Below are 12,136 nucleotides of genomic sequence, written 5' to 3'. Positions count from 1 at the left end.
TGAGGATGTGGCCTTTGGAAAGTCCTTGGCATAGTCCATGGTGGGGAGAAAGGGTCAAGAAAAAATATTAAGTCGCATACCACATTTGTCCCTCCTTCAGGTCTCTGAGCTGGCCCATGCACTCTCTGAATCAGTCAGTCTCTGACTTTGGCTGCCTCTCCGTCTTCCACCTTCTCCTCCTGTGTAAGGGAGCTTTTATTTGGGGTTAATTATCCAGAGAAGGAGACTGTGAACCATGAATTTCCAAGACTCCCAGAAATGAGGATGGGCATATCAGCCAGTACAGATCATCTGGGAGGGATGCCCATAAAAAGTGCCATGCCAGGAAAATCAGGAAAGTGAGCCTCAAACAGCGTCAGTCAGGGAAGTGTGTTAATTTGAGACAGCCCTTGGAAATCGATGGTTATGTGGAATCAGGGCCTAATTAGGAAAATTGTTCATCTTCCTTGAGTTCAAGTGTCAAAGCAAGGTATAGGAAAGGAATCCTATGTGAGGGTATTGCTGAATCACAACGTTGTGAAAAATCTGGTGAGGACAGGTGAGGAGTGAGGGCTGAGATCAAGTACGAGACTCTTCTGTAGGCATGAAGCTAAAGGCTTAAGGAAACATGGTGATGGCCTTTGTGGGGAGAGGGTGACCCTATGATGGAGCTCCCAGCATAAACTGCAAGGCAGGGTGCACTTGCTTAAAAGACAGACCAAGCTCTCAACTAACCATTGGTAGCACCAACCTGAGGATGTGTGGAGTCAGCCAGTATTGGAGGCATTGATTGAGGAATGAGTGGTGATGAAACAGAGTGCCAGCTCTACATCTGCAACACTCATTGGCTGTGCTTCGTTACCCCCATGGAACACAGCTTTCTCAGCCATAACGTGAGGACATCCTCTTCAGCTTTGAAACTCAAATCCATTTTGTTGTCACTCAAGCCAGATGCTGCTAAAGTGTGGCTATTGTTGTGTGGGTTGGAAAAGAATTTCCTCATAGTGGGGTGAAGAAAAAGATGAGTTTATTGAAATAAGAAATGCTGCTAGCACAGCCAGCTGGCTTTCTGATGGTCATTGAGAGCTGTCCCCAGAGCATGTGGTAGTGTCTGTTTTTATAGCCCAGAGACAAAGGAGCGAGGAGAGGCCTTATGATACACCTGCTGGTTGGTTGGGAACATGAAATTTCCCTATAGGGGTAGAGGAGCTGGCCAAATACCTTTACTAATATGAGGCAGGAGGGAGTAGGCCAAGTTGCTGAAGAGGGAGAGGGGGCTCAAGAACTTTGTAACAGTTGCAGTGAGACTGGTGGGGCAATAAGGGTCTGGTAATTTTTATCCCAGCCAGAGGCTCTTTGAGTTTATCTCATTGGAGAGGACTTGAAGTCCCACATCTTTCACCCAAAATAGAATTGGCACTCCCTCTATGCTTCACCATGGATGAGTGATGGGTTTCTTGCTTATTCTTTGAAAAATCAATGAAAAGCTTTAAAAAATTGGTTTTAAACATCACTTAGAGAGCCCATGTTTTGGTGGAGATGGCTGATCAGGACAGGAAGTGTTCTCAGTTGGAAAGTGAGAAGAGGCTATGAGGCTATGAGTCCGACTGGTCCATCATCTTTGGGGTGAGCCCCCACAGGTAAGACTTAACATTCCCTGAACAGTTTTTTGTGGAAGGTCCTTGGGTGGGGTTCTTGCTGTTTCAAAGCAAAAGGGTGCCCCCAAGTGGTGGTTGCTGGTCAAGCAGCACAGTTCTAGAAGCATTAATTTCAAATATTAGTGGACATACAGAAGCTGTGTTGATTTTTAGGATCTCGGATGTTTTCTCACTCATTTAAAATTTTTGACTTTAAGAGGACAACATCTTCTTGGTTGTCTCTGTGTTCACAGAATCCTTTTTTTTCTGTTCTCTGCCTACTTGACTCCAATCTGCTTAGCATCGCCTATGGTAACTGAAACATAGCATCTGGCTATCACGGTCTAAATGATGTGGGAGTACTTTCCATGGGTGTATTGAGAGTAACCCAGGGAGACTCAGAGAAAGACAGAGGACAACCTTGAGCTTACATCATCTTGTATCTTTGCATGAAAAGCTATTCCTTGAGCTTATAGCAATAAATGGCAAGTCAAGTTGGAGTGCTTTCTTAACTCTCTACTATTCCTGAAATCTCCTTCAGTAATAGACATAGTACCATGCTTATGTCATTTTTTAAAAAATTTGCCTATCATATTGCTATATGTTTGGAAAATGTTTGACATTCACTGAACCTTACGGATTTCTTGATGGAGTTGAACTTTGATAGTTAAGAGAATTCTTCCCAGAGAGTGGTGGGGATAAGCATATGTGGGTCCAGCTCTCAGCAGCTCTAGTAAGTACAACACAGACACAGACCTTTTCTCTCCCAGTTACTCTAACAAAAATTTCTGGGCCCAGGGTTCAGGGCTTGGACAGCTGCTCATTTAATAACAAAGGTACTGAGTCTGCTATCACTTGCTTAAATGGTAGGAAGTAAGCCAATATCCACTTGTAAGTATAATTTTGATTGGAATTTTATTTCTATTTGTTTATTTTTGGCCATGGCTGCAGCATGGATGTGGAAATTCCAGGGCCTGATATTAAACCTGAGCCACAGCAGTAACAACACTGGATCTTTAACCCAATACTCCATCTGAAACTCCTAGGTTGGAATTTTAAAGAAAAACTTAGATCACTTTATAAACTGGTTTGCTTCACACTACACAGCATGCAGCCTGCCTATACCTGAGTAAAAGCAATGGCCCATTCACCCCTACATCATGACACAGCACCCATAATGCTCTGACACCCGCCTTGATGTGAGGCCGGTCTATGAAGTCACTCATAACTCATCAAGTCCACGTTAATCTCATTAAGCCCATCACCATTCTTTTTGGTTCAGATGTTGACCTGCTAAAAAGTCTTCCAAACTACCAAACTTCCAAACTATCTTGTCAGCTCTCAGACTTTCCATTTGGGAAAGCAGATGCAATTCAGGCTCATCCTCCTAGTGAGATTTTTTCATCCGTTCCAAGGCCCAGGGAGACCCCTGCTTCCAGAAGAACCTCCTCTGCAATTGAGGTGCTGTTGTTTCTTAGCTCAAACAATAACAACGTATTAAAAAATCAGCTGGATCTAATTTTTTTGGCAGCCTAGTGAATGGAAAGGGTAATTTATAGGAAAGAAACTAGGGGTGATTTCCTTTCTAAAATAATTTCATTTGGAGTATCCTTTTTTATCACAACCATGAACATACAAATTTGATTCATTGTTAAATTGGCTAGACTTTGCAAAAAAGCTGTACACTCTCACCAGGGGAAGGGTTCCATTAGAATTCAGAACAAAGTTTCTGCTGTTGCTATATAATAGAGACAGAATAGTCATAAGTGAAATCATAAGTGATTTGTTAATAATTAGTAGGGTACCTATGGCCCATTATTGCTTCCTGTGAAATGCTGAAAACACCCTTAAAAGAAAAACTCCATGCAGGAAGCATTATTAGCTACTTAAATAGAACATTGTAAAATATCACTGTCAGAAGCCTGACTACATATATTGGGGGGAAGAGAAAGAGAAACTAAGAAACTTAATTTTATCTTGAAGAAAAACCAATGTCAATCATGTTTTAACACCTGGACTAATACCTCCCTTTACAAGGGAGCGTGGTCCCTGATAATTCAAATACTAATTTTGGTGGTTTTGTTTACTATGGCAGAACCTGAAATGGAAGAGAAAACTCAGCTCTTTTATACATTGTTTACAGAATTAGACTATCCCTTCCTTACTTGAAAAATCTAGTCATGTAGAGCCTAGCTCTTGGAGAATGCTAGAACTGGAAATGTTCCATTTTTTTTTTTTAGAGGAGAACATTGGGATCCAGATAAGAGAACCCAGTTAATTGAAAAGTCTGATTTAACAAGGGACCAGAGATAAGATTGTTTTATTTTTCTCCAGTCATTGTCTTCAGTCATGCTTAGCTGACTCATTCCTTCCCATCCCTCTGTGACATCCTAGGTTTAGCACATAGCTTTCCAGTCACTTTCAGTTATTAACAACTCCAGTCCAGTCTAGGCTAATGTAAAACAACCTTAATACAGTTTAACTCTGTGTCTTCTCCTCTCCTCATAGCACAGGTAGGGCTTGGTCCCGAAGGGCTTGAAAAGGGGAGAGAGGGCCCAGTTGAATGTTACCACTTGCCCTCTTTCCTCTACCATGTCTCTACATGTTCAGGGGCTGGAATGGCAGGAGGGAACAGGAAAACTTTAACTTAACTGGGCAGCAGTACCACATCTGGCTCCCCAGGCTGGTGATCACCTCTACAGACTCTTATAGTAGGGTCTCTTTGCTGATGACCAACCCTCTTGGGTGAATTACGACAAGAGTGCTCAAGCTGGTTACCATCAGAGGTGTCCACCTTGCCCCTGGGACACTTGCCGTCTTTGTCCCACTAAACCTTGGGAATGCTGATCACCTTATAGTAGACTTGTCCTGATCCTACCCTCTGAAATGCAGGGCATACCAACTACAGTCTTGCCTAAGCAGATGTCCAACCAGAGAAACAATGCCAGAATCCCTTTCATGAAAGTTCTTCTAGCCCCTTCATGGCTCTAGGGCTCTTTTTTAAAACTGAAGTAGGAGTTCCCGTCATGGCTCAGTGGTTAACGAACCCGACTAGGAACCATGAAGTTTCGGGTTTCGGGTTGGATCCCTGGCCTTGATCAGTGGGTTAAGGATCTGGCATTACCATGAGCTGTGGTGTCGATTGCAGACGCGGCTCGGATCCCACATTACCATGGCTCTGGCATAGGCTGGCAGTTATAGCTCCAATTAGACTCCCAGCCTGAGACCTCCATATGCATGGGTGTGGCCCTAGAAAAGACAAAATAAATAAGTAAATAAAATAAAATTGAACTGTAGGTGATTTACAATGTGTTAATTTCTGCTGCATCGTAAAGTGATTCATTTACATATCTATATATCTATATATAAGATATACACATATTCTTTAAAAAAAATTTTTTTCTTTTATGGTTTTTCCTAGGATATTAAGTTCCCAGTGCTATATAGTAGGACCTTGTTGTTTATCCCCTCCATGCATAAGAGCTTACATTTGCTAACCCCAACCTCGCACTCCATCCCTCTCCCAACCCCCTTCCCCTTGGCAACCACAAGACTGTTCTTCTTGTGAGTGAGTCTGTTTCTGTTTCATAGATAAGTTCATTTGTGTCATATTTTATATTCCACACATAAGTAATGTCACATGTTATTTTTCTTTCTGATTTACTTCACTGAGTATGATAATCCCTAGTTGCATCCATGTTAGGGGGCTGAGTAGTAGTCCAGTGTTTATATGTACCACATCTTCTTTATCCATTCATCTGTGGATGGACATTTAGGTTGTTTCCATGTCTTGTTCATAGAGTTGCTGTGAACATGGGGGTGCATGAAACTTTTTTTTTTTTTTTGCTTTTTAGGGCTGCACCTGCAGCATTTGAAAGTTCTCAGGCTACGGGTCTAATCCGAGCTATAGCTGCCAGCCTATGCCACTGCCATGGCAACTTGGGATCTGAGCAGTGTCTATTAACTACACTGCAGCAATGCAGGAGCCCTGACCCACTGAGCGAGGCCAGGGATTGAACCTGCATCCTCATGGATATTAGTCTGATACATTTCTTCTGCACCATAATGGGAACTCCTTTTTGAATTTTAATTTTGTTTGGATATATCTGGCTCTAGCACTCTTTATAAGACAGTGTAATTCATGACTCTTGATTTTTTTCTTCCCACCTCCCTAGCCTGTTGTTAGGTAGACTTGAGGAGAGCAACAGAAACCTATACAATCACAGTTACTAGCAATCAGGAACAGAAGGATGGAAAGGAAATCAAAGTGTACTGTCGTCAAAGGTGAGTTACAATTTCTTAGCTGTGTGGGGATTGTCTTGATCAAAGCTTGTATTGAATCTTGTTGCTGCAACTGTTTCAGAGGCCAGATTTTCCTGTACTTCTCAGTGATTTATTACTGTTGGTAACAAATGCACTGCGTAATGAACAAAATGTAATGGACTGTGTTAGCAAATGGCATGCCTTGTGACTGTCCCACTTAAAGTTTTCTAAATTCAATGCACTGGTGTTCTGGTTACTTGAAAAGCTCTAATCTTGCTTAAAAAGATACATTGTAATATCGTCTTGAATTTGTACAGGTAAAGCTATATCAGCACCTTTCCTCAGGCTCTTTTTTTAATCATTTGCCAAGAATATAGAACTCAAAGTAGTCCCCAGCTTCCAGGCACACACACACACACACACACACACACACAAAAAGAGAGAGAGAGAAAGAATTGGTATTTATGTTAGGCTTACCATTGTTTCCTTGATTTCTCATTAAAAGTTTTGTAAATAGGATGATGCATTTACAACCAATAGTAATGTTCAGTGATTTGTTCTATTGATCAAATGTTATTAAAGAATAGCTGGGAAATATCTTTTTTTTTTTTTTTTTTTTTTGTCTTTTTGCCATTTCTTGGGCCTCTCCCACAGCATATGGAGTTTCCCAGGCTAGGGGTCAAATTGGAGCTGTAGCTGCCAGCCTACGCCAGAGCCACAGCAATGCTGGATCCAAGCCTCGTCTGCGACCTACACCACAGCTCACGGCAACGCCGGATCGTTAACCCACTGAGCAAGGGCAGGGATCGAACCCGCAACCTCATGGTTCCTAGTCAGATTCGTTAACCACTGTGCCACGACAGGAACTCCGGAAATATCTTTTTAAAAATATAGAGCTCATGGTTGGAATTTATACAAAATTTCATTGTTTTTTGGAGTTCTTGTTGTGGCACAGTGGGTTAAGAACCTGGTGTAGTCTCTGTGAGCATGTGGGTTCAATCCCTGGCCTCACTCAGTGGTTTAAGGATCCAGCCTTGCCACAAGCTGCAGCGTAGGTCACAGATATGGCTCAGATCTAGTGTTGCTGGGGCTGCGCTGTGGGCCCCAGGTGCAGCTCTGACTTGACCCCTAGCCTGGAAACTTCCATATGCCGCAGATATGACTGTAAAAAGAAAAAACAATTTCATTGTTTTTCAAGCTTTATTTTAAATCAGCCTTTTATCTTTCTTTTAAATAATTTTCTCTGAAGTCCAAACTGGAAAAAAAAAAAAAAAAAAAAAAAAGCAATGGAGTCAGATATGCCAGTGTTCAAATTAGGCTCTGCCATTAACTGCTATAAAATTAACCTGGCTACATGAGTAACCTCTTTAAGCCTCAGTTTCCTCATCTATAAAATTGGTTAGTAGTTGCTACCTTAGAGAATAGCCCTAGAAATTACTAGAAAGAATGTGTGAGGTGCTTAAAAAAGTGCCCTGCACATTTAAAGTGCTCAGAACTTCTGTGACAGTCATCGCTAGCTCTTGTGGTAGATTGACTGCACTACTGGCCTCACTTCTTTACTCTGCTTTTATCTGTGGCCTCTGCCATGTGACTCTGCAGTTCCTTTCGCCACAAAGCTGGAGTCCATTTCTGAGGAGTTCCGTCATGCAGCTGGCTTTGGCAAATGGCATGTTTGCAGAGGCTTGAAAATGTCCATAATGTGTTTTCATTGGCTGTCTTGATTCTCTGCCCTGCCTCTGCCCTAGCCCCCATGAGCACTGCTGGAGGATGCTAAAGGAGGAAGGCCCAAATTGCCCTGGTCCATCCCAGCAGAGGGCCTCCTAGAACAGCTCAACTGCAGACTGCCAGGCTGGGGTGTTAGCCCAACTAGGAGCAGTTTATATCACTGACCAACACACCTGAGAGCTATAGAAATGCTGTTTTAGGTCCCTGCCTTTAGACTCCTCAGGCTCCCTGTCCACTTGGCCGTCTCTGGCCATCTCCTTCCATCAGTTTCCTGGTTCTTGGTTACACGCAATTCCTAGCTCTGTCCCATTCTTGGTGTGCCCTACATGTTCATCCAGGTTATGGTCCCAGGTTGCTGCAATCCTACAGCTTCTATCTTTTGCATTTATTTTAATTTCTGTTCTGACTGCTTTCTCATTTGAATTTTTGCCTGGAAAATTCTTCTCCATTACTTCTGGGTTTCTGTTCCTCAGTTCAATTTTTTTTTTTTCTTTTTATGGTCACATCTGGGGCATATGGAAATTCCCAGGCTAGGGGTCGAATCAGAGTAGCAGCTGCTGGCCTATGCTGCAGCCATAGCAACCTGGGATCCAAGCCACGCCTATGACCTACACCATAGTTCACGGCAATGCCAGATCCTTAACCTGCTGAGCAAGGCCAGGGTTCAAGCCCACATCCTCAAGCAGGCTATGTTGGGTCCTTAACCCAGTGAGCCACTGAGTTGAAGTTTTTTGCTGTTATTTTCGGGTGTCCTGGCTCCTGACTGAATGTCCTTGGTTGAGCATTTCTGGAGCCTTTAACATGGCCAGTCTCTATGTTCCCAACTGGCCTAAGTTTTACTTAGAAAACATCTAGCTTAAACTTTGAGATCCAGAATTTTTTAATTTGACATACATATGTTGTATGACTAATATATGCCAACTACTGTTATTGACATTAGGGATTTAAGAGTATTAATAATACAATAGCTTTTAGGTGCAGTAAAGCGGACTAGATAATGTGATAAAAACTGTCTAAGGGGACTGGGGTTGGTGATGAGGAGTGCAGTGGTCTGAATGTTTGTGTACCTTCTAAAATTCATAATTTGAAATGCTAATTCTCCAAGTGATGGTATTAGGAGATGGGACCTTTGGGAGGTCATGAAGGTGGAGCCCTCGTGAATGGGATTAGCATCCTTAGGAGAGAGGCCCCAGAAAGTTCTCTCACCCTGTTCCTCCCATGAGGATACAATGAGAAGACAAGGGTCTGCCACCTGAAGGAAACCGTGCTGGCAGCTGGACCTCAGACTTTTAGCTTCTGGAACAGTGAGAAATTAATTTCTGTTTTTTTAAAATAAGCCATTCAGTCTATGGTGTGTGTATATATATATGTATGTGTGTGTGTATGTATATATATAATATATATATATATTTAATAGCAGCCCTAACTGACTAAGACAAATGGTACAACTGCAGAGGGACAGGCACAGGCATGGAAGTAGAGTATGTTCTGGGAGAAGCCATATGTTCATTATGGCTGAAGTCTAAGATTTTATACCGAGCAAGAACCAGGATTGGAGAGGGAAAGGGAAATCAAATTCTATCAGGGAAGGAGTGTGGAGGTTGTAGAAAAGGGAGCCCTTAACAGGTTTAAGTAAAGACTGAGAGGGTCATTAGAATGCTGGGAATCTGACACCAGTGTGGAGGTCGGCAGACTGCTGGAAGGGAGATGAAGCTCATGACTAATGCAGGGGTGTGATGATGAGTCTGGGCAAAGTCAGGGCAGTGGGAATGAAGAAGAGGGGCTGTATTAGAGATCTATTGTGAAGCCAGAACCAATAGAAATTGGCCTTTTATGACAAGGAGATGGATAAGAAGAAATAAAATGTGTATGACTCCCCAATTTCTTTATGGACAACTGGCTAGAAAAATTTATTGAGACTGGGGGCACAGGAGAAGAATGTTTTGGAGGATAGAGAAGCTTCAGCATATGATAAGTGCCATGAATAGGAAATGTTACTAGCTTAATAAAACAATAAGTGTTCCCTGGTGGCCCTGTGGGTTAAGGGTCTAGTGTTTTCACTGCTGTGGCTCAGGTCGCCAAAAAGCAGCAACAAAAATGAAAAAAGGAATACTCCCAGCTGAGATACTACATCAGTGAGCTCAGGTCGCTGTTGTGACGTGGGTTTGATCTCTTGCCCAGGAACTTCCACATGTGACAGGCATGACCAAAAAGCAGCAACAACAATGAAAAAAGGCATACTCCCAGCTGAGATGCTATACCAGTGAATTACAATTATATACATGCATATTTTATTCCTTTATGCCATGATGTGTAATTTATAGACATGTGTTCTACAGACAGAGGGCACAAGAAAGAGGGCAGGATCTAAAAGGAGGATCAAAGAAATATTTAAATCAGTGGCTTCTGTGACCCAGTGTATTAACATTTCTGTTTATGTAGTGACTCCCCAGACAGTGATTTGTGTTGTTGCCTGGTGCATAAAGATGGATGGTTGTGTAAGGCTGTAAACTTTTTTTTTTTTTTTTTTTTGAGGAAAGCTACTACAACTCATAATAAACCTATATTTTGGCAAGCAGAACGAACAAATTTGTCTACATGATTGGGAGAAAACTAGCAAATCATCAAGATATACAGGAGTTGGCAGCATGTGCATTTTTGGGTTGTTTTTCAGAAACATACTTATTTCTTCTCAAAGGGAAAGAAAAATCTAAATGATCACATTGCCAAAAATGAGAGAAGATTGGGTGCTTTCTCTGCCTCCAGTGACAATGACTTCTCCATCTGTATGCTGCATGTTTCATGTTTGGCTACAAAACTAAACTGTTAATAAGGGGACAATGTGTGAAAGAAAAATTTCATCCAAGAGGTGATTCACAGTTGGAAAGGATAAGCATTGAAATGGTAATGACAATACTGCCATGAGTGTTCTGCCTCAAAATAAATCTAGGGACGAAGATGTTAGTTCATGATGAGCAGAAATGAAGTTATCATCAGGATCTTGCATAAAACTCACATCTGCTATGAAATGTCAAGGTCACACATCAACCTTACTCTGTCCCTTAACATGGCTTTCACTTTTTAAAGTTCCAACAAAATCTGGTCAAGAATAGAACTAACTTAGAGTGAACTGGATGTTGACATTTCTATTCCTAATGATTTTGTGAGCTATTTTACCTTTTCTAAGAAGGTTTCAAACTTACCTAAAGGTTGCAAAGAATTCTAGTATGGCCTCACTAAGATTCTGAACTGTTGCCATTTTTAGTACATTTGCTTTATCTGTTTAGCTCTATTTCTATAGAATACATATACCATCTTTACAATGCATTATTACTGTATTTTTCCTTGAGCCATTGAGAGTATGCTACCTGTCACCTCTAAATACTTTAGGCTGTATTTCATATAAACAAAGATTGTCCTGTACGACCACAGTACAGCCATCAAAATCAGAAGTTACACTGATATATGCTCTCATAAAATCCACCAAACCATTCAAATTCTTCCAGTTAGTCCTAATGACATACAGGACCCAATCTAGGATTAGAAATTTCACTTACCTCTAATGTATCTCTTCAGTATTCTTTAGTTGGAAACAGCTTCTGAGTCTTATCTATAGTGATTTGTGTGTGTGTGTGTGTGTGTGTGTGTGTGCTTTTTTTATGGCTTCACCTGCAGCATATGTAAGTTCCCAGGCTAGGGGTCGAATCAGAGCTGCAGCTGCCAGCCACAGCCAAAGCCACAGTCACAGCAATGCAGGATCCAAGCCTTAACCCACTAAGCAAGGCCTAGGATCGAACCCAAAATGGTTGCGAATGCACCACTGGTACCCACGTGGTTAGTAGTTGGGTTCATCACTGCTGGGCCACAATGGGAACTCCGATTTTTGCTTTTTTGAAGAACACAGGTCAATTAATTGTACGCTGTTCCTCACTGGGTTTATTATATATTTCCTGAGCAAATGACACCGTTTAGATATGCTGCTATATTCTCCTGTTTCAGGAGACACACAATCTCACATTTCTGGTGATATTAACTTTTGTCATTCAGTTAAGAGGCATTCCCCAGGTTTCTTTACTGAATACTTCATTAATAAAGATTTTTGTACTTATTAATTAAAAAGAAAGTGAATTTAGTTTAGGTTCTACATGAGGTAGAACTCTATCAGTATATACTCATGGCTTCCTATTTTATTCCATGAGTTATAATCAGTTGCTTTCATTATTATTTTGAGCCTCAAAATGCCCCAGATTGGCTACCAGGAACTCTCTTTTTTTTTTTCTTTTTAGGGTTGCCCCTGTGGCATATGGGAGTTCCCAGGCTAGGGGTCAAAAGAGCCGCAGCAATGCCACATCTGAGTCACATCTTTGAACTTTGTCATAGCTTGCATCAACACCGGATCCTTAACCCACAGAGCAAGGCCAGGGATCGAACCTGCATCCTCGTGGATACTGGTTGGGTTCTTAACCTACTGAGCCACAACAAGAACTCTCTGGGAGCTCTTTTAAGCAGACCTCTGTGCCCTTTCAACATGA

Source organism: Sus scrofa, chromosome 1 (assembly GCF_054392235.1).
Source record: "Sus scrofa isolate SSC_HxYL_T2T_F1_AM1 chromosome 1, Sscrofa_HxYL_maternal_Yorkshire_Landrace_v2.0, whole genome shotgun sequence".
Classification (NCBI taxonomy): domain Eukaryota; kingdom Metazoa; phylum Chordata; class Mammalia; order Artiodactyla; family Suidae; genus Sus; species Sus scrofa.
The sequence above is the reverse complement of the archived record's forward strand: the minus strand, read 5'-3'. Positions refer to the sequence as shown.